The sequence below is a fragment of the Vicugna pacos genome, unplaced genomic scaffold, assembly GCF_048564905.1.
Source record: "Vicugna pacos unplaced genomic scaffold, VicPac4 scaffold_192, whole genome shotgun sequence".
Classification (NCBI taxonomy): domain Eukaryota; kingdom Metazoa; phylum Chordata; class Mammalia; order Artiodactyla; family Camelidae; genus Vicugna; species Vicugna pacos.
In genome coordinates this window covers 1,975,594-1,996,586 of record NW_027328871.1, presented here as the reverse complement: position 1 = coordinate 1,996,586, position 20,993 = coordinate 1,975,594, and the positions used below count along the sequence as shown (strand labels likewise).

Below are 20,993 nucleotides of genomic sequence, written 5' to 3'. Positions count from 1 at the left end.
CAAAGAGAACAGAACCTGGTACTGCAGGAGACACAGGACTAGGTCCCATTCCACCAACCTTGCAGGGATACCCTGAGCCTTGGACCAAGGAATGAGACAAATTCTGCTAACCTTCTAGGGAGACCATGAGCTTCTCCTGCAAGAGAACCAGAGATGGGTCATATTACAGTATTCTTCCAGGAAGACCCAAGGCCTGCTCCTGCAGGAGATGCAAGAACAGGCCCAATTCCACCAGCCTGAAGGCAGAGTCCAAATCTGTTCTGGCAGGTGACTTAGAGAAGGGGCCCATTCCACCAGCCCGGCAGGGAGACTCTGAGCCTACTACTACAGGAGACCCAGGAATGGGTCCCACTAAACCAACCCTGAAGGGAGACACAGAATCTACACTTGCAGGAACCACAGAGCCAGGACACATTTCATCAGCCCTGAAGTGACCCCTGAGCTGGGTCCAATTACACTATCCTTGCAAGGAGACTCTGTGCCTACTCCTGAAGCAGAACCAGTGATGGGTCATGTTCCAACAGCCCTGCAGGAAGACCTGGAGCTGCTTCTGCAGAAGACTCAGGATAGGGTCTGATTCCACCATCCCAGCAGTGAGAAAACTAGCCTGCTCCTGCAAGTGACCAAGGTCTGAGTCATATTCAACTAGCCATCCAGGAAGAACGTAAGCCTGCCATTGCAGGAAACTCAGAACCATGTGCCATTCCAGCAACACTGCAAAGAGACTCTGAGCCTGCCCCTGCAGGAAACAGAAACCCAGTCACATTCCACAAGCACTACAGGGATACCAGAGCCTGCACATGCAGGAGACACAGGCCTGGGACCAATTCTACCAACCCTGTGGAAAGACCCTGAATCAGCTCTAGCATTAGACTAAGAGCCATGTCACATTCTAACAGCCCTACAGGTAATTTATCAGCCTGCAACCTACACCTTCAAAAGACCCAAGAATTGGACCAATTCCAATGGCACTGCAGGGAGACCATGAGCCATGTCCAATTCCACTAGCCCTGCAGGAAGGCCCCGAGCCTACTCCTGCAGGAGAACCTGAGATTGGTCATGTTGCATCATGAGACTGCTCCTCCAGGAGACCCAGGAATATGTCCCATCCACCAGCCCTGCAGGGAAACCCTGAGACTGTCCCTTCAGGAGAACCACAACTGGGTCACATTTCACTAGCAATGCAGGGAGACTTAGAGCCTACACCTTCAAGACACCCAAGAATTGGAACAATTCCAGCAGCACTGCAGGGACACCATTAGCCAGGTCCAATTCCACTAGCCCTGCATGTAGACCCCGAGCATGCTCCTGTAGGAGACCCAGCACTGGGTCTCATTCCACAAGGCTTGCAGGGAGAAACTCTGCCTGTTTCTGCAAGAGACCAACAGCTGAGTCACATTTCAGCCCTGAAGGGAGACCCCAGTCCTGCACCTGCAAAGGACCTAAGACTGGAACAAAATCGACTAGCCCTGTAGGGGGACCCTGAGCCTGCTTCTGAAAGAGAATCAGAAATGGGTCATATTCCAACAACCCAGCAGGGACAGTCCAAGCCTGCTCCTGCAGGAGATATAGAGCAGGGTGAAATTGAAAAACCTTGCAGGGACACCCTGAATCTGCTGCTGCAGGAGAAAAATGATGGGGTCTCATTCCACAAGCCTTACAAGGATACTCTGAGCCTGGTCTTGCATGAGATCCTGAGCTGGCTCCTGCAGGAGACCCAGGACTGGGTCCCATTCTAACAACCCTGCTGGGGAACCCGAGCCTGCACCTGCAAAACACACAGAACCGTGTCACATCCCACCAGCTCTGCAGACTGTAAGACTAGCCCTACAGGAGACCTAGAGACAGGTTACATTACCAGTCCTGCAGGGAGACCCTGAGCCTGATCTTGTAGCTCCCCCTGCACCTACACACATACTTCTATGAGACCCAGAGCCAATTCAGGCATCAACACCCCTACGGGCTGAGATGTCTCTGCAACCACCAACACTGTCATCTAATTCTAAGAATCAACCCACTCCCAGACCCGAACTTTACTTCCCTTCTCCTGGCATCATTTTTGTTTGTTTTTTCTGTCATTTCCTTGTTTTCTTTCATGTCATTTAGAGTACCATCTATTTTTATGTTTTAAGTTTACCATAATAAAATTTAGATGTTTTTCCATTTTAAATTGTGCAATTCAGGAGCATTAAGTGCATTCACAATGCTGTGTAACCATCGTCACTGTCTAGTTTCAGACTGTTTCTTTCCTCAAAATAAAACCTCGTATCCAAAGCACACATTCTCTTTTCTCCCTCCCCCAACCCCTGACAAGCCCTAATCCTCTTTCTCTCTGTGTGTCTTTCCCTACACTGGATGTTCCCTATCAATGAAATCATACAAAAGGTGGCTGTTTGTGTCTGCTCTCATATTTTAATAAGGGATTGGTGTTTTTATTTTTACTTGAAGTAGCATTTTGGTTATTTGAAAGGGAAATCCAGGTGGATTAAAGATGAGATGTACAAAATGAATATTTTTAGTAACTATGTGCATAATCTCGAGATAGGCACTGCTATTCTATGTGTGAAACCAGAGCAAGGAGGGAGATGCTTAGCTCTTCCTGTGGCAAAACATAACCTAACAAAATAAAAAAATAATAATAATCAAAATCCATGAAAGACAAACCACAACATGGAAAAATCATTTTTCATAACCTAAAGTCAGAGAAAGGTTTCACATCCCTGTGGTCCAAAAATATTTTGAAACACTGTGTTCTAAACAGAAACAGAACAAACACATGCAATTCCAACAAGAGGCAATGCAGGTGGCCAGTGTATATTAGAGATGCTCGACCTCTCAAGTGAGGATGCACGAAGATGTTCACACTTCAGAGACAGCATTGGTCAACATCACACTGGCAGGCCTTTAGCCTGGTGACAACCAGCTCTAGTGACAACATGAGGAGGCAGAGGCCACAGTAGATCCCCTGGAGGGAAGAGTGAGCAGGCTCTCCGCTCTGGGAGAACAGTATGCAGGATGCATCACAGTTCCACAAGTGCACCACTTTCCGAGCAGTGCTGATGCTTAGTGTTGATCATACTAAAATTCTTGCACAATTTTTCAAAGATGTCTTTTCAAGGATGTTCATCACAGTCCTGGTTAAACTACTAGGGAAATGGAAGCAACATTAATGTTCATGGAGAGGGGGTGGGGTTCATCAGTTCTGGTTCACATGGAGGAATGAATGTTGTGCAGCTGGAAAAATGAGTGCTAGGTCTTTACCTGATGTCAAGGAAGCCCTCAGTTTGGATGCCTGTTAATCCATCATCTACATCCCAGATGCCATCTCTATGACCACATATGTGTCAAATCATCATAGATGTAAATGAATCTTGTGGTGTGTGAGAGACAGAGGCAGAGAGAATGAGAGAGATAGAGACTGAGAGATGTTCACCAAACCATTAATGACGGTCACTTCTGGGAGTGGGATTTGCAAATCTCTGCACTTTTCCTTTAGGCAACATTTCAAGCGTTTATAATGTATCTATATTGCTTTACTAATTCTAAGGTATTAAAAGCATATGTTAGTTGAGATTCATTCATATTTCATCTATAGAATAAAGTTTATTATTTTTATTTTAAAATATTTGTTGCAAGTACAATCAGCATTTATGAGAGTAAAATGATAAATTCTAAAGAATAAAGAATCAGATAAAGAACAAAATCTTTTGGTGATTCAGACACAGGCCAGCTAGTTGGCAGTAAATGGCAGGGTGGGACAGGTTTCTCCAGAAGGTTGTGTATGTTCTGAATCAGCATCCAATAGAGGCAAGGAAAAATTACAAGACATGTACGCTGAAAACTACAACAGCTTGTTAAGAGTAATTAAGAAAGACGTAGCCCTATTTTAAAATTTGAAGGAGCCAAAATGGCAGAGTAGACAGACTCACAGCTTGACCTCTCCCACTAATACACAAAGAATTACATCTACAAAAACATTGAATTGCACAGAAACCTCCTGAACTTTGGTAGAGTGTCTCTTATTTTGAAATACTGGAAGATTCTCACAAAATATGGTAAGGAATAAAAAGAGAAAAGAAAAATTCAGTGCAGGACTGATCCTGCAGGGAAAGAGTAGCATAGGAAGAAAGGCACCCTCACACTGGGACACAACCTCTCTAGCTGGGAGATCAGCTAGGAAAGAAGCAGAGCTTCCAAGGTTTGGAGGAGACAGTGGCAACTGCATGGCAGGCAGAACTGGGGAAAACTGACACAGAGGGTCCCTGTGATGACCAGACCCAGACATGAGCTAGCAGGGATGAGCCAGAACTGGCTACTGGAGTCAGTGAAGAGCCCAGGCAGAGGGCTGGGTCACACTGCAGAGAGGCAGCCTCAGGAAACTAGAGGGCAGTGTGAGCTCTGGCTGTGTGTGTGTGTGTGTGTGTGGAACAGAACAGACTGAAACTCTCATAAAAAAGCACCAATGTTGGTATAATGGGGGAGGAATGAAACACAGCTGTGCCAAAGTCACTTTCTCCACTTGGCTCCATTGTTGGTGTGTTCTCATGAGAAGAGAAATGGGGCTTGGTGATAGCCAACACTGCTGCACAATGGCAGAGCTGAATGTTGACTCCATACCCTGTGCCATTGCAACTTCACAGGCGGGACTGAGATTTGTTTACAGCCCCAGGCAGAGAGGGTGGATTTGCTGTATCTGGTAAGTTTGTGGATCCACACCTCTGAGACTTACAGGCAGTAAGTGGAGTTCTGACTCAAGAAGGGTGGTCAGTGAGGGTATTTACAACAGGGTGGTGTATGGTTTCATATGTGGGTGCGGGATTGGGGTTTGAGCTGAACCTGTAGTGGACCACAAATTCTGTGTGTGACTGCACACTTGCTAAGGCAGGTCCAAGGGACTGACACTGCTGGATCTGCATGATGTTTCCTGGGGCTCAGAACCTGAGGGGCACCAGAGTAGGTGGCTGACATCCCCATAGCTAAGGCAGGGATAAAGCCAACATCAACAAATAGTACTTTGTAAGTTTGCATAACAAGTGACAGGCAACACCACAGAGAGAACTCCCCAGTGAACATCTTCTGCCTATTTTTCTTCACAACTGAAGTGCTCCAACCCTGCCTACTACATATCACAGCTCAGAAACGGGTCTAGAAGAAATACATAGAGCCAGAGAAATATAAGTAAAATAAAGAAGCCAAGGAACCACTTTCAATTAAAAGAACAAGAGAAATCCCCTGAAAGAACAATCAGTAAAATAGACTTTGATAGTCTACTAGACTTCAAAAAGGGAATGATCAACTCACTGAAAGAACTAAAAGAGACTATCAATAAAGACAGATAACTTTAAAAAGAAAACTTAAACTATAAAGAAGAGCTAGTTAAAAATAGAAAATTCAACTACAGGCAATCAAAAGAAGACTAGATAATGCAGAGGAATGAATAAATGACTTAGGAGACAAGATAAAAGAAATAACCCAAAAAGAACAGCAGACAGAAAAGTCAATAAAAACCAATTAAAGCAAGATAATATAAAGTGTGCCAGCCTATGCATAATGGTGAGTCCCAGAAGGAGAAGAAAGAGAAAGGGGGATTGAAAAGATAGTTAAAGAAATCATGACTGAAAACTTTCCAAACCTTAAGAAGGAAAGAATTATCCAAGTATAGGAGGCACACAGGGTCCCAAACAAGGAGAATCCAAACAGACCTACACCAAGACATATTATAGTTAAAATGGTTAAAGTTAAATAAAATATTCTAAAGGCAGTGAGAGAAAAACAAAGTGTTTGTTACAACGGAGTCCCATAAGCTTTCAGCAGATTTCACTACCTAAAAACTTCTGGCCAGAAGGGAGTGGCAAGATATATTCAAAGTCCTGAATAAGAAAAGGCTGCAAACTAGGATATTCTATCTAGAAAGACTATCCTTTAGAACAGAAAGAAAGAATTTCACAGACAAGCAAAAACTAAAAGAATTCAGCAGTACTAAATCTATGCTAAAAAAAATTTGAAAGTTCTAATCTAAATAAAAAATAAACAGGAAGCTATAGACATTAAGAAACCATAATTGGAAATGCGATAAATACAGTGAGTTGCAAGGGAAAACATGAGGATATAAATAAGTCAGTAAGTCAATAAAGAAAACAAGAAAGCAAACAAGAAAGAGAGAATAGCAAAATCATAAAAGGTGGAAGAGGAGAGCAAGAGAAATATATATTTTTTTCTCTTTTTTTTCTTTTTTCTCTTTGTCTTCTTTCTTTTTAGGATGCACTTGAGCCCACATGACTATCAACTAAAACCAAACAGATGAAGTAAGGGGTTACCATACTTGAATGACAAGATAACCACAAATCAGAAGTATATAATAGAGTCATAAAACCCAAAAAGAAACCAAGCTAATAGAAAAGGAATTTATCAAATCACAAAAATAAAAATAATTAAAAGAAAGAAACAAATAAATACCAAAATCAACTGGAAAACAAATTTCAAAATGGCTATAAACCCACATCTATAAAATAACTACTATAAATGTCAATGGACTAAATGTTCCAATCAAAAGAAAAAGAGTGAAGGAGGAGGAAAGAAGGTGGAGTAAAAAAGATGCTCAGAGCTCACCCTCTCCCACAAATTCACCAAGAGTGACATCCACAGACACACCCACCACCCAGAACACCTGCTGAACTTTGACAGAATATTGGCTTCTTCAAAAGATAAAATTTTCCACAAATCTGGTGGGAGAACAGGAGAAAAGAAGAAAAAGGAAAATAGTTCTGGACCATTCCAATGGGGAGGGAGCTGCAAAGGAGGAATAGCATTAATACACTGGGTCTCCCCAACTCCAATGGCGAGTTCAGCAGGATGGAGATGGAACCTCAGAGGCTCAGATCTGTATAGAATAAACTTTGACTGACAGAACTAAGTTAATTGGGCATAAATGGTCCCAACGATCCCCAGCCCTAGACACGAACCAGCAGGGGTGGGATGGGACAGGCTGTCTGAGTTGAGCAGAGGACTCGGGCTGACTCTACAGAGGAAACCTTGGGGGACTGCAATGTTCTGTGTGCCATAGCTTGGAGAGTATACAGAACAGCCTGGGTCCCCCATAAAATACAAAAAAATAAAAGGCAAAAAACACTGCTGGTGTGCCCTGGGGGGAAGGGGAGCCATAGTCTTTGTGTCCGCAGACCCACAGTACCATTATTGGAGACTTCTTGGGAGAAGAGAGTCAAGGCTCAGCCATAGCCACCATATTTTCTGGTGCATGGTTCCCAGGTAGAGGAGGGGTCAAAACCCGCATCTTTACCTAGGGGCTCCACAACCTCATAGGTGGGACTGAGATTTGTTTACAGTCCCAAGAAGAAGGGACCATTACACACTGATGCCTCTCTGAGTTGGCTCTTCTAAGACAAATGCACAAGAAGCAGTGTTCTGGAACAGAGCAGAGGTGAGGGCTAGTGCAGCAGTTTCCTCTGAGTCCACCTACAAAGCATGGACCTAATGCGGCAGGGGAGCTACCTGCCAACTACCTTGCACAAGTGTGGTCCTGGGACCAGGCATCTGGTGGGGGGTGCAGACCACCCATTTACAGATGCTGGGACACAGACCAGGGGCAAGACTGGAAGGCCTCTGGAACCAGCAAGTGGAGTTTTCACAGCAGGATATGGGCAGGAGTGTGACAACCACAGGACAAAAAGTAGCTCCTGCTCAATAGCCAGGGCAGATTCAGGCCACCAGAACACCAGCCACACCACCAACAAAGGGGATAACAGGCAAAAGTCGTAGAAGGAAGACTTGGCAACCACCCATAGTTAAAAATAACCTTATGACAAAATTATTAAGAGTGTATATTCTTGGAGAAAGGCCAAGATAGTGGAGTATAAGGATGCTTGTATCTTATCCTCTCCAATAAATTCACCAAGACTGACATTCACAGACACACCCATCCACTCAGGACATCTGCTGAACTTTGATAAAACATTGCCATCTTCAAAAGACAAAATGTGCCACCAATCTGGTAGGAGAAAAGGAAAAAAGAAGGAAGAAAATGCAAAATGGCTTGGGGTTGGTCCTTTGAAGAGGGAGCAGCAAAGGAGGGATAGTGCTGGTTGACTGGGTCTCCCTCTTTCCAACGGAGAGGTCAGCAGGATGGACAGGGAACCTCTGAGGCTCAGATGTGTACAGAACCACCCTTGATTGACAGAATTCAGTTAAATGGGCACAAAGTGTGTCAACAACCCCCAAACCTACAAATGAATCAGGGATGGGAAGGGACAGGCTGCTGGATCCAGGCAGACTCTGGTTGACTGTACATAGGTAACCCTGGGGGACTGCAGTGTGCTGTGGACAACTGCTTGGATTGTATACAGATCAGAACAGCCTGGGCCTCCCATAAAATAAGAAAAAAAATAAAGCAAAGCAATATTGCTGGCTTGCCTGGGGGAAGGGTGTTTCGTCCTTTGTTTCTGCTGACTCACGGCAACATAACTGGTGATTTCTCAGAATAAGAGAGATGAGGTTCAGCAATAGCCATCATACCCACCCAGGCAGACATGGGGTTGAAACCTGAATATGTACCTGGCAGTTCTGCAACCTCATAGGTGGGACTGAGACTTGTTTACATCCCCAGACATATAGGACGTTTCTGTCCTGGTGCCTCTACGAACTCACACCTCTAAGACAAATGAACAAGGAGCAACGTTCTGGCAAAGAGCAGGGACTAGGGCTGGTGTGGCCATTTGCCTCAAGCCCACCCACAGGGTGTGGAACAGATGTGGAGTGGGGAGTAGCACTGAATAGGGGAGCAACCAACCCAACTACTGTGGAGGACTGCTGCACCTGGACACGGCATTGGGAAGGGGCACAACCTGCCCACCTAACATGCAGGAGTGCAGCACCAAGATGCAGCACTGGCAGGAGATGTGACATGTCTACCTACAGGCACTGGGAGCAGCACAGACCAAGGGTGTGACCAGAGGGTCTCTGGAAACAACGAGCTGAGTTCATGAAGCAAGGCAAGGGCAGGAGCTGTGACAACCACAAAACAAAGAGGAGTCCCCATTCAATAGCCAGGATAGGCTCTGGTTAACAGGTTAATGGCCACATCATTAATCAAAGGGATAACAGACAAAAGGCACAGAAGTAAGTCTTGGTAACCACACATATTTAAGGAGGACCTCTTGATAAAATTACTAAGGGCACACAATCTCCACGGGAACATACTCTTTTCTTTTTCTGTTCCATTTTCTTTTACTTTTTAAATGTTACTTCTTAAATAATTTTTATATTTCTATTTTAATCCCTTTTAAATTTTCTTTTAAAATACTTTTATTATTATCTTTCAATTTGTTCAATTTCATTTTTATCCTTGTTTTGTTCTTCTGTTGTGATTATACTCTGTTCTCAAATATTTTTTCTTCCTTTAATATTTTAAAAATTCATCCCAACTCAATTGTTATCTTGTTTCAATATGTTCTTCTGTTATTGATTATACTGCTTTTAAAACTAATTTCTTTGTGCTTAGTTTTATTTCTGCATCCACTTTATATAAATAAATAAACTCTTGAAAGACCACAGTAGATAATTGATACCCCATAAGCCATAGTGCCAAAGAGATATAAGCAAGATAAAAAAGCAGAGCAACCTGTCTCAATTAAAAGAACAAGATAAACCCCCTGAAAGAACAATCAATGAAATAGACATTGATAGTCTACTAGATGATTTCAAAAAAGGAGTGATCAAAGTACTGAAGGAACTAAAAGAGATTGTGTATAGAGACAGAATATGTCAAAAAACGAAATTGAAACTCTAAAGAGGAGCCAGTGAAAATTGGAAAACTCATTTGCTGAGAGGAGAGTTGAGGTAAAGGCTGTAAAATGTAGCCTGGATAATTGAGAGGAATGAATATGTGACTTAGAAGACAGGACAACAAAACAGCTGAGAGACAACAAATAAAAACCAATGAAAGCAATATAAGGGACCTATGGAGTAACATAAAGCATGCCAACCTACTCATAATGGGGGTCCCAGAAGGAGAAGAAAGAACAAAGGAGATTGAAAAGATATTTGAAGAAACCATGACTGAAAACTTCCCAAACCTAAAGAAGGAATCAGATAACCAAACACAGGAAACAAAGAGCGTCCCAAACAAGGAGGACCCAAACAGACCCACATCAAGACATATTACAATCAGGATAACCAGGGTTGAGAATGGGAAATGATTCTAAAGGCAGCAAGAGAAAAACAAAGGATGAGATACAAGGAAACCCCCATAAGACTTTCAGCTGATTTCTCTACAAAAACAGTACAGGCCAGAAGGGAGAAGCAAGGTATATTCAAAGTCCTGAATGAAAAAATGATGCAGCCTAGGATACTTTATCCAGCAAGGGTATCCTTTAGAATAGAAGGAGAGATAAAGAACTTCACAGACAAGCAAAAACTAAAAGAAGTTAGCAACACTAAACCTATGCTAAAGGAAATATTGAAAGACCTACTCTAAATAGAAAAGAAGCAGGATGCTACAAAAAGGAGATAACCATAATTGGAAAGGTGATTGCTACAATGAATTACAACAGAATAAACATGAAATCATAAAGGAGGGCATCTAAATCATTAAGGGTGGGAGAGGCGAGCAAGAAAATATACAGGTTTCTCTCTCTATCTCTTTCTCTCTGTCTCTCTTTTTTGTTCTTGGTAGGATGGGTTTGAGCTTATATTACTATCTGTTTAAAACAAACAGATATAGTAATGGGTTAATATATGTACAAAGTAGGGTAACCACAAGCCAAAAAGTTACAATAGAGTCACAAAACTAAAAAGACACCAAGATAATAAAAAGGAAAATTATCAAACCACAAAAAGAAAAAGTAAGAAACAAAGAGGAAATACAAAATGAACTGCAAAACAAAGTTCAAAATGTAATAAACTCATTTCTATCAATAATTACTATAAATGTCAATGGACTAAATGCTTTAATCAAAGGACATAGAGTGCAGAGTGGATAATAAAGCAAGTATCTACAATACGCTGTATACAAGTGACCCACGTTAGGGAGAAGGACACACATAGATGGAAAGTGAGAGGATTGAAAAAGATATTCCACACAAATGGAAATGACAAGAAAGCAGGAATATCAACAGTGATTTCAAATAAAATAGACTTTAAAACAAAGATTATAAAGAAAGATTAAGAAGGACATTTTATAATGATTAAAGGAGTCATAGATGAAGATATTACACTCATTAACATATATGAACACAACATAGGAGCACCTAAATACATAACAGATAAAGAGAAAATACTAAGAGATAAAAAGGGAAAATTTGATCGGAATACAATCACGGTAGAAGAATTTAACAATCCATTAATATCACTGGACAGATCTTCCATACATAAAATTAATAAGACAACATAGAAATTAAATGATACAATAGAACAATTTGTCTTGGGTAATATTTTCAGAACTTTATATTTCCCTAAAATAGAACATACATTCTTCTCAAGTGCACATACCACATTTTCTAGGATAGATCATATACTTTGGCACAAAAGAAGCATTAACAATTTGAAGAAGATAGAAAATATTTGAAGCAACTTTTTCTGACCACAATACCATGAAACTAGAAATTAACTACAGAAAAATAAAGGAGAAATAAATGACAATATGGAGGTTAAACAACATACTACTTTAAAAAAAAAAGGTGGATGATGAAATCAAAGAAGCAATAAAAAACACATTGAGACAAATGATGATGAAAACACAACCACACAGAACCTATGGGATCCAGAAAAGGCAGTGCTTAGAGGGAAGTTTATAGCGAGAGAATCAGGTCTACCTCAAAAACGAGGAACAACTGCAATAAACAATCAAACTTACCACCTAAAAGAATTAGAAAAAGAAGAGCAAAAATAACAAAAGTAAGCAGAAGGAAGGAAATAATAAAGATCAGGGAGGAAATAAATAAAATAGAGATATAAGGAACATTTGAAAAAATCAAGCCAAGAGATGGTTTCTTGAAAGAGTAAACACAATTGACAATATTATGTTCTATGCTGGAAATTGACACAACAATGCAAACTGACTATAACTCAATAAAATAAAAATTAAAAAATAAATATATTAACAAAAGAAAAAAGAAAAGGTAGTTTCTACTCACCAGACTGGAGGAGGGGACTGCAACCCATGCTTGGTCACACCCCATGGGAAAGCCTGGGGTCAGGATCAGAGGAGCAGGGTGCTGTGGACATGATCTGTCACAGGGTTTCTGCAGGAGGGGAGTGTGAGGCATGTGAGCAGGCTGAGGACTGGCCATTTGAGTAAGTTCATGGGCTCTGGGGTGGAGGGGCTCCCCCAAGAGTCTGTACTTGACTCTGGGTGAGTTGGGCAGGTGGACAGTGGCTCAGTGTGAGCCCAAGTCCAGTGGAGGAGGTAGTGAGTTAGATCTAGAAGGACTCCTTCTGGGGTGGGAGGGCCCACAAGGGAGGCAGGAGGCCAAGTCCAGGTGACTGAGAACAGAGTGTGTCCTGCATAGGGCTGCAGGGCAGATGAAAGCTAGTCTACAGAAGGTGGAAACACGGTCCATACAAGGGCTCAGCTCAGATGTCACCTCCTCAGAGGAGCCTTCTCTGCCTGCACAGTCTACAGGGACAGCCTCCTCCACGCACATCTCCCCAGCAGACACCTGCTCCATTTCCTGCATAGCATTCAGGACCCGGGCCCCTGCTCCGTACCCAGTCATGGTTCCGCTGCCCTGAGGAAAAGCCCTCACAGGAGCCATAAAGCCCTGCATGAGCTGGGCCCCACCTCTCTGTCTCCTCTGCCACCACTGTCTCCACCTGGCCCTCTTCTCCTCCACTCCTGCACTCCTGACTTCCCCGAGCCCTGTGTGCTCTCCAGAGCACATGTCCCTCCTAACATGCTGTGTGTGCTCACTGTGTCTAATCCACTGCATGCCTCCCACCCAGGTCAGTATCCAACACACAGTAGGGCTCAGTAAGTAGAGAATGAATGACTCTTACCATGACTGCTGGGAAGACTTTTGTCTGTGGCCTACAGTGATCACAAACCCGTCACACAATCTCTGACGTCCTACTGTGTGTTGGGTGGGTTCCAGATACCGGGCACAGCAGGTAGTGAAGCAGTCAGGTCTCCATCCTCATGCAGCAGACAGCCTGGTGGGGGACACAGAGAAAATTAAGTAAAATATACACAATGTCCGGAGGTGATATGTTCCATGGAGAAAAATAGGGTCAGGGAGGACATTTGAGCAGATTCCTGGAGATGTTTAAGAAGCAGGCGGAGAGAGATCCCGGCTGAAAGAGCAGCCATCGCAAAGGCCCTAAGGGCAAAGTGGGATGTATGTGGAGGGTCTTAGTTATCCGTGTGAGTTCTTAGTCCTGCCTTGAGTATGTATGTTGCTTTTATTTGTAAACCTTGATTTCACCTTTATAGCAAATTAACCTGCATCATCAATCTGCATATTTTAGCCAACTCTGTTTCAGGTGTTGTGGGCACAATGGCAGGCTAACTACTTGGGTTGGTAAAGAATTACCAGAGTCTGAGAAGGGTTTAGGAAAGTTCAATAGGGACACTGCTATAGACAACATCAGGCCACACAGGCAAGAGGTGCCTACACGAGCGCCACGGTTGAGTGTGTGGGGTCTGTTATTGGGGGGGGTGCTGTGCACACAAGGAGGAGGGGGCTGCATGATCAATTCATGCACAGGTACCTGGTTGGTTGTGAGATCTGTCAGGGGCTTCTCTGAACAAAAGGCTTTACCACTTTAATAAGGGAAGGATGTGAGGCCTCTCTTCCTGGGGCAATGAGGTTTCATAGGGTAAACACCCAGCAAGAGAAGATGTTTTATAGCTTGTGGAAATGCAGGTGTGCAAAGGGTCCTGCAGTGGGGAGTGGGAGGTAAGGGGCCACTGGGCTCTAGGCACACAGAGAGCCCAGGGGTGAGGGTGTATGACTCTGAAGAGTGCCTGCTGGCTTCACACCAGGGACTTTCTGTGGAAAGAGGAGAATCTAGGTTGTCGGCACGTGTCTACTCAGTGACCTCCCTAAGCCTAGCTCTGTCAGGCACCAGGTGGCTGTGAAATGAACATGAAGGTCCCCACCCTGAGGACCCCAATGAATGAACATCTTGATATCCTCAAGCCCCTTCCCCTGCACCACCGCCCCACCTCATCTGGGTCTCAGGATTTGACCCTGACATCAGTGGCATCTTCATTCCCTACATCCAGCTCCTCTGGACGTCTCTGTGATGAGCTGTTCCATGTCAGCAAGCCCCAAACTGAGCTCAGCCTTTACCCCATGATTGCTTCCTCCCTGTGAAGCCCCTCGTGAAGGAGCCACCACTAGCAGGATCCTACATCTCTGAGGCTCTGCCTTCCCCACCCCTCCGATGTGTCCCAGCCCATGATCCCCTCTGGAGGTCCCTATTATCCTCTCCCTCCCACTTCAGTCTTGGGCTGCACACCAAATCCCTCTTCACAATCTCCCACAAGACAGGTCCAGGTCCACTTGGGGACACTGAGGTGACACAGGCGGGTGTTGCTGGGAATGAAGAGCAGGATACTGTAGCAGAGGAGAGGAAAGGGCTCCCAATCCACCAGAACACACGCTAAAGTGGTGGCATCACACTGCAGCCACGCCCTCTGCTCCCCCAGGGTGCCCTGTGTTTCCTGCTTTGGCCTAGGGGACTCCCCCCCTCCGTCTCTGTTAGAGGGGTGCCATTTCATTCATTCACACCCTCATTAACCATGTACATGGGTCCTGCTCAGTGCCAGGCCTCAGCTAGATGACAGCTCATCCTTGGGGACACAGCTCAGATCTCACCTCCTCCATGAAGCAGTTCTGGATTCCCACCCCCCTTGAAGCTCCCCTGGCCTCAGTTGGGACCACTAGGGCTGTGACCACACTCTGATTACATCCCAAGTCTGTGATCTCTGTGAAAGCCCTGGGCCCAATGTAGAAAGAGACTCAGAAAAATGGGGCCAAAAGGGGCTAAGAAAAATGTTACTAGTTCTCTATTACAGAGAAGGGCACTGAGCAGAGAGAGGGCAGTGTCCAACCAAAGCCACAGAGGAGGGTCTCAGTGAGCCCTCCCATGGCCCTGTTACTAGTTCTCTGTTACAGATGAGGACACTGAGCCACAGAGAGGGAGCAGAGCCCTGCTATAGCCTTGGCCCCACGGCCTGTGTCCTTTATGACTAGCTCCATGCTGCCAGTAGGGGTGTGGGCCTGGAATGGACGTTGAAAGCAGCCTGACCCCCAGGCCCCCTTCATACACAAAGTCAGTCTCAGGAAACACCCCTCAAGACCTACCCTATACCACTGGGATTGGGACCTGATTGCTGTTCCTGGAAGCTGGCTGGGCTTCTCTGTGAATTGCCCCAGGAGATGCTTGGGACAGCCACAGGGCCCCTGAGGCTTCCTGTCACCAGCTGAGCAGCTCTGGTCCCCTTGATTGTCCCTGGCCCAGGCCTGATTACACGAGGTTTTGGCCGGGTAGCCAGCTGTGGAGATGAGGAAATGGGGGCAACATGCAGGTATAGGCAGAGGTTCAGGTATTCACTCAACAATCATTGATTCAGGCTTTGCAGTGTGGCTGGTCTGGACCCAGGCCTGGGTGTCCAGTAGTGAATACAGTCAACCCCTTGAGCCTTCTGGGAAAGGAGTCCTCAGAGAAACGGGCCCTCAGTGCACCCATCCTGCTCCCCATGAACAATCACACTGAGATGAGGCTGCGGCCATGGGTCCCAGTGGAGGATGAAGGGAGGAGGAAAACCCAGAATGGGCACTGACCATGAGCCTGGACACTGGAACCAGATGACCTGGGCTCTGTAATCTGGGGTGGTCACCTCAGCTGTTCTCTCTCTGCCTCAGTTACTTCTGCAGAAATGGGTGATAATGCCTGTCCCTGCCCCACAGATTTTCATGAGGAGTCAGTGAGCTTCTCTAAGGCGTGTAGGACAGTGCTTGGCTATGGGTCAGGATCCTGCTCACCTCACAAGAGTCTGTCCCAGTTTAAAGATGATAAAGCCAAAGCTAAGGGGGTTATGAGACCAGCCTGGGCTAGCCCCCTTCTCATGGTCTGCTGTCCAGGTCTCCTGCTTTTATATCATACCTCTGTCCCCATATCCACCCAGCAAAGTAGGTGCTGAGAATCTGAGCAAATCAGAGTATGAATGGAGGCACACTCTCTCCCCATCTTGGGCTCTTGGGGTGGTGGGCAGGTTGGGTATATCGGGCTCCTCCAGACTGTCCAGGAGGCCCAGCATGTCGGTCACCTCATTTCCACTCAACACGGAGTAGGTGTGTGTCCAAGGGCCAGAGGGCGCTGGAGTAACCCAGGGTGGGTGGATGCTAGGTAGGTGTGGGAGGCACAGAGTGGCCCCTGGAAGACAGTGTCTAGGCAGCCAAGGTGCGATGAATGAGGGTCCCCAAAAGGGGCAGAGGACAGAGTCCAGCCTGGACACCACCCCCTGCTGGACCCTGATCTGGGGTGAGAATTGGGACAAGCCAGGGCCCCGCTGGGACTCTACATCCAGCAAAGAGGTGAGGAAAAGTTAAGGAGACCGTGCTCCCTGTGTGAGGGTGCTGCTTCCAGGATCCTGGAGGTTCCTTAGACCCTTGTGAAGTGGCTGCTGTTTCCAGCCCCATGTGGGCAGAAGAACTGAGGCAGGGAGGACAGAGTGACTCAGGACAGAGCTAGGATTCATCCAAGAGTGTGTGCTGAGCCTCTTGCTAAGAGCAGCCTCTGGGCATCATGGACTCAGGAAGTGCCTTGTCGTCCCTCTTAAGGCTCCTTGCATGTTAGGCAGGAAAGGTCCCAGTGCCCATACCTGGGCCTCTCTGGGTGATTCTGACATGTGGGATCATGATGGTCCTGGGAAAGGAGAGAGAATGTGGGCTGGGCGTCAGGTCTGCATCAGACCCTAATGATGCGCCTAATGTTGTGTGACCTGGAAACTCCCTGACCTCTCTGTGCCTGGCTTTCCAGCCCTGACTCAGAGGACTGCTGTGCTTGGCACACAGTAGGACCTCAATCAAAGGAAAAAGCCAGCCCTTCCCCAGGAACCTCTCCTCTTACATTCCCAAAGCTAAGCCCATGTTCCACACATCACCAGAGCTGAAACTTGACAAACAGGGCATGTGAAATCCAGCAACTCCTCCCTCCTGCCTGAGGCCCTTCGCTCCTCAGTGACAGTGGCTCAGAGCAGGTCTCTGCATCCCAGAAGTCTGAACTGAGCCTTGTGACCTGGAGGATTCCCTGTTCCACACAACTTTGTTTCCAGGTCCTTCCAACAAGACACAAGAGCACCTGGTCTGTGTCTTAGCTGCAAGGTCCTCCCTTTGCAAATTGCCCCATCACATCCGGGCTAGTTGATGTGAGTTCCAGAGCACATGACCATCCAAATGATGACTTCAGGGAAACATCCCTGCCCACACTGCACTCTTCAGAGCCCACCTTCTAAAATAAGGGGTAGTGACCCACGGTTGTGCACACTTTTATCAGAACACAGCCCTCACCCAACCAACATTGGAAACACGTGAGAAGCAGAGATTCCCAACTGCCTGGACCCCTGTCATCCAGAAAGCAGAGGGTAGGGTAACAGACAGAAGGGGAGAAAGTACTTTCAGACTATATATCTGATAAGGGGTTAACACTCAAAACATATAAAGAACTCTTACAATTCAACAGCAAAAAAAAAAGCAATGTGATTTAAAAAGTGGGCAGAGGAACTGAATAGACATTTTTCCAAAGAAGGCACACAGATGTCTAACAGGTACATGAAAAGGTGCTCAACATCACTCACCATCAGGGAAATGCAAATCAAAACCACAATGAGATACCCCCTCTCACCTGTCAGGGTGGGTGTCATCAAAATACAAGAGACAACAAGTGATGGTGGTGGTGTGAAGAAAAGGGAAACTTGTGCAATGTTGGTGGGAATGTAAATTGGTGCCATCACTCGGGAAAAGAGTAAGAAGGCTCCCCCAAAATTTAAAATTAGAACTTCCATATGATCCAGCAAGTCCACTGCAGGGAATATATCCAAAGGAAATGAAATCACTATGTCAATGAGACAACTGCACCCTCATGTTCACTGTATCATTATTTACAATAACCAAGACATGTAAACAACCTAAGTGTCCATCAGCAGATGAATGGGTACAGAAAACGTGATGCATATATATGTATATAAAATGGAATCTTATTCAGACATTATAAAAGTGAAATCCTGCCATTTGTGACAACTTGGGAGGACCTTCAGGGTATTATGCTAAGTGAAATAAATAAGACAGAATGACAAATACCTATGATCTCATTTATATGTGGAATCTACAAAATAAACCGAAACACATAGAAACAGATATCAGGTTGGTGGTTGCCAGAGGTGAGTCAGGGGATGATTGAAATTCGGAAAGATAATCAAAATGTACAAACTTCCAGTTAGAAGATAAACAAGTCCTGGGGACATAATATACTGCAAGATGACTGTAGTTAACAGCACTGCATTGTGCTTTTGATAGTTAAGAGAGTACCTCTTAAAATTTCTCATCACAAGGAAAATAGTGTGTGACTATGGGTGATGACAGACGTCAGGTAAACTTAATGCATTGATCATTTCACAATATGCACATGTAAAAAGTCATTATGCTGCACACCTAAAGCCAACAAAGTTATGTGAAAATTGTATCTCAGGAATACTTATGTCAGGAAGCGGGGGTGAGAGACTGGACTACCTACTGCAGGAGCTGTCTTTGCCCTCCAACAGCAGAGGGTGGTAGTTGTGACAGGGACTGTAGGTCCCTCAAAGACTAGAATGTTTACTGTCTGGACCTTCACAGGGAGAGAGTGCAGACCCTGCCCTGGAAGACAGTGGTCATGGCAGCAACAACGGCCTGCCTGTATGCAGGCTCAGCCCAGACAGCTCCTGTGCTCTGCTGTCACCGCATTTACTTCCCTCCACACCCCCAGAGGGAGAGGCTTCAAAGTTCTCATTTTACACATGAGAAAACTGAGGCTCATTTGCTTTGAATTATTGACAAATTGGTGGGGGAAGCTTTGAACTCCAGTGTTCTGACTTCAGAGCCACATCTCAGTCCTGATTTTTAGAAGGTGGAGGTCCAGGCACTGGGGACCCTCCACCTTCCTCACTTGTAGTCGTACTCCAGGGCTGCCACCCCCAAGGCGTCTGGGTGAACACATTTAATCCGCTTACTCTGCACCAGCTGAGCCCTTGGCTGCCAGTCTGTTGTCACTGCCTGAAACCAGCTGAGGTTTTACAAGTGAACCATCACCCCCTGCCAGCCCACCTGCCCTGCCATGTGGGGCAGACCCCTCCTAGCCTGGACATTCTAAACCCTTAGCTCACACATTTGCACAACTGCATCAAAAGGGCCCTACTCCCTGTGTGGAGATATCGACAAGGGGAAGGGAGGGGAGTTTGGGGTGGCTGATTACTGTGAAGGTGACACATGACAGGAACATGTTCATGTCCATAATGGCACTCAATTTGAAGCTAAGAACATGGTCACAGCGAGGGGTAAAAGCTGAGAGGCTACAAGGCTGCCTAGAAAGGGGCTTGACTATTGAATTTTAAATGTGTAATTTAATTTAAAAATTAGCCCCCTGGGTGATAAGAATTTTCCCCTAAGGCCAGAATTGGCCACCTGACCCCTGGGAACCCCTCAATTCCAGGATGTAATCATCTGAGCATGGAGGGGGCTTAAATTGGAGTGCTGTCCTCTCAGTCATGGTGCACATGCCCACGTGTGCACCCATGATCTGCAGTGCTCACACATCAAGGAGGTCCAGTTCATAAGAAAGGGATGACAGACTGTGAGGTCACACGTGTGCCCCTGCAGGGGTGAATGTTGTATAGAGAAGAGCCCCCCACTCTCACCTCCAGGAGGGGTGCTGGAGGGAGCAGGACTCCTGAGCCCCTAGGGTTAGGAAGCATCCTGGCTGAGGGTGGGGAGGCTGTCCACTCTGAAGTCATAGGTCAGATGGTAGATTGGGGTCCCACCCCCACATCTCACCAGTGAGACCGTCTAGTCTGTTTTCTCTGTAAACTGGAACCCAGTCACCCTCACCCTCAGAACTGGGGGCAGCCTGTGTAAATTACAACACAAAGCCCTGGGCTGTTTCAGGTGCCCGGGGGTGTCCAGCCCCCCTAGGCCCGGCAGGTGGGAGAGGAGAGGTGTGGGTTAGCAGGTGTGACAGCAGAGCTGAGACTTGGCTGAGTGCATGCACTCTAATATCCAGGAACTGGGAGCTACCAGTAGCAAATCTGTTCACTGAGGCCATGTGTACTCTCCCTTGTCATTTACAATCCCCTGTTTGAACAGAGGCCTCTGGAGTCTATTAGCCTCATTGTTGCCTGTCACCTCACTGTTGTAGTTCCAGGGTCTCCATTTAGCCAGCTTGAAGGAATAGTCAAACTTTTTCTTAAAACCAGTGACAGAAAACCAAAGTGGCTTAAAGAAGCAAACAGGGCAGGAGAGAATGACTTACCTAACTGAGACGTCCAAAGGGAGATAGCTTCAGGCAGGTCTGTACCTGGTGCTCAGTGACAACAACAGAAGTCATCCTTCCCCACCTCTGGGCTCTGCCACTGGTGACATCTTCACATGGCTCTGCCTTTATGAAAGCAAGATAGTCACCAACTGCCACAGTCTGACATCACCACCCCTCAACTCCCAACTGAAATAGAACTTCTCTGCTCCCAGGATTCCAGCAACTAGGCCTGACCTCCGTGGAGCCTGATTGGGCTGGTGCCCAGCCCTGAGCCAATCACAGTGGCCAGGGAGGATGGAAAATGCTGATTGGCCAGATCAAGGCCATGTGACCATCCTCTCCAGGAAACCTGTGGGCTGTTCACCTGTTTCCAGCTTGGGAGAGTGTGATGTCTCCCAGAGGATCCTGCTTCTAGCACAACCTGCTGGTGGCACAATGAGCTGGAATGAGCCTGTCTGCTTGGTGACAAG

At 45.8% G+C, this 20,993-nt stretch overlaps 1 long non-coding RNA gene across 1 annotated transcript in view; it reads right to left on the bottom strand.

Annotated features, from left to right (window-relative positions):
- LOC140695257 (uncharacterized) overlaps window positions 1-20,775 on the bottom strand; it is a 132,186-nt gene extending 111,411 nt beyond the window's left edge. Inside the window, exons 1-3 of the long non-coding RNA XR_012070953.1 lie at window positions 20,521-20,775; window positions 13,009-13,161; window positions 12,147-12,254 (exon numbers count right to left, since the gene is read on the bottom strand). This is a non-coding gene — a long non-coding RNA (uncharacterized lncRNA). The remainder of the gene's footprint in view (window positions 1-12,146; window positions 12,255-13,008; window positions 13,162-20,520) is intronic.
- Between the last annotated feature and the right edge of the window lie 218 nt (window positions 20,776-20,993).